The 2,500-nt window shown below is 44.0% G+C and overlaps 1 protein-coding gene across 1 annotated transcript in view; it reads right to left on the bottom strand.

Moving 5' to 3' along the window:
* Positions 1 to 2,500, bottom strand: part of lingo2 (leucine rich repeat and Ig domain containing 2) — a 260,684-nt gene that overhangs the window by 209,099 nt on the left and 49,085 nt on the right. The gene's annotated exons all lie outside the window — the stretch shown is intronic.

Raw genomic sequence — 2,500 nt, forward strand, 5'->3', positions numbered from 1 at the left:
GGGAGAGAGAGGAGAGAGGGAGGGATAGAGAGAGAGAGAGAGAGAGAGTGGAAAAGGAGATGGATAGAAGGAGATTATTAGAAAGAGAAAACAATAAAGGGAGAAAGAGAGAAGTTGAGATATGGAGGGAGAGGAAGAAAGACAAACAGATAGAGAGAGAGTGAGAGAGCAAGACAGAAAGTGAGAGAGAGAGAGAGAGAAAGTGAATGAGAGTCGAACTGCGTTAGCACTGGCTTCATTAGCAGTGGAGAGGATGGGATGTTTTAAAGGATGTGGACTTATTCATGTCATCTCCCTTTCCCCATTATTTAGCGTGTTATTCCAGAGCATGCCCGGTGGAGCGGAAGCTCCGTCAGAGCCATCACGCGTCTAGACGGACGCGGCCAGCGACCCGCGCTGAGTGAGTTCAGACATTAGGAGTGGGTGGAGATGGAGATGGAGCAGTCAAGCAAAGGCAAGAGCTCATAAACGGACGGTCCCAGCTTAGGAAAATTCACATTATGCCTTTTTTTCCACCTCATTTTGTTTTGCCCTTGTCGTTGCGTGACTACTATGTGTGTGTGTGTGTATGTGTGTGTGTGTGTGTGTGTGTGTGTGTGATTGTCAGTGTCTGGTATATGTGTGTTGGAGGCGATGTTTGTTTGTGGGAGAGTTCTGGACTATTCTTAGAATATAGGATGTGGATGTCAAAACCACTGAAGCAGGCTATCTCTGGAGTGACTGTTTTGAAGGCAATGTTCATAATGTTCTGTTTGCAAGGCCACAATTCACACTGTAGAAAACAAATCACCAAGGGAATGTTCAAACAAATTGTTCATGTTACGTATCCCTAAATATTTATATTATATTATATACTGTATATATAGAGTAGTTATGATGTATGTTGTATGTTCACAAAGCCAGGGACAGAAACTTGCATAACCACTTTTCTTCTCCCTGTCACAGTTGATCATCTTTTTCTTATCTCTTCCACTGTTTCACTGATTTCTTTCTACTTCTGAATCTTGTTATATGAGACAGGTTATGTCATACTTTATAAACCAATGCATATTTTTGTGGTTTCACAAACATTTAGATTATTGATGGTTTTCTGGCAGGGAAGAGGTCAAAAAAAAGAACAATATGCCCTTTTGGATGGGGGAAGGTTATTTCCATTCTCCCTTGTGCAATAAAAAATAACTGATGTTTACATAGCCCAGTCTCAACGTGAGTGTTGGCAAGGGCATTCCTGACAAGAGGAGTCCTCCTTGAAGGCTCTCACAGTTGACGTCTCAGTTTGAACTGGCCCTGGAAACCATTACCCTGCAGTTTGTTCTGTTCCGATGCTGCAGGCCGTAACTCTGCGAGCGTGTGTCGAATTGACGTGTGGCGCAGGAACACTGTGTTGTCATGTCCTCCTCGGTTGTTATGGTTACGTGATCAAGGCCTGTGAGTTCATTAAAGTACAAAAAGTGTTTTTTTTTTTTTCATCCCTGACTGTGATACAGCTATTGATCTGCACTTTCCCCTATAATATCTGGCAGGCTGTGTACTATCAAGGCTGTGTACTATCAAGGCTGTGTACTATCAAGGCTTCCCTCCCAGACTTAACTCTGTTTCTGTAATGATCACAGGTGGAGAGTTAGGTGTGCAGTTTAAGAGTGCACTTCAAATATCAGAGCATCCAATCCATACCATCCAGGGTAGTCCAAGAACACAGAATGCAGGTCAAACAAGGCAAGCCAAATACACAGACAGACTTCACCAGAAAAATCAGGTGTTTCACAGTTTCCTGTGTTTCGTAGCTGCCTATTTGGATGGAAAGGAGTGGATGAGGGAGAAATAAAGAGGAAGTAACACAATGGTTGTGTTTTATTTTGTACTATTTTATTTACCTAATGAAGAGGAAATCTATTTTGTCAGTGAAATTACACAATGAGATAAAATTCTCTCTCTCTCTCTCTCTCTCTCTCTCTCTCTCTCTCTCTCTCCCTCCACTCTACTCCCACACAACCCTGGTACACACACACAAAAAAAGCATGAGGCAGCAGAAATGTGCCTGACAGTGAAAGTCAAGCCGTGTGGATGCTTTCTGGTGAGGTGGCCAATGAAAGAAGGGTCTGGGGCCCAGTCTAGCAGCGTGACTTCCTCTTTAACGGCAGTCTGTCTGTCTGCTGCCTGGCTGCCTGCACGAGCGGAGGTGGAGGAGGAACTGCTGTGGCTGTAGTTAACCCACCCACACTGCAGTAATGGGGTGGGTGAGAGACGAGGGAGACGAGGGAGAAGGAGGGAGATGGATGCATAACTGAAGAGAGATGGAGAGAGACACAGAGAGTGAAGAAGGAAGAAAAACAGAGAGGTAGAGAGAAAAGGCATAAAAATAAAAACAGCAAGAAAACACTATTGGATGGAGTGGAGTGAGGGGAAAATAGAAGGATATAGCAGGAGAGCAGGGGAAAGAAAAAAACAAGAGAAAGAGAGAGAGAGAAAAAGAGAGCTGGAAAGGAGAGATGGCAGACCC

This window comes from Clupea harengus, chromosome 6 (assembly GCF_900700415.2).
Source record: "Clupea harengus chromosome 6, Ch_v2.0.2, whole genome shotgun sequence".
Classification (NCBI taxonomy): Eukaryota; Metazoa; Chordata; class Actinopteri; order Clupeiformes; family Clupeidae; genus Clupea; species Clupea harengus.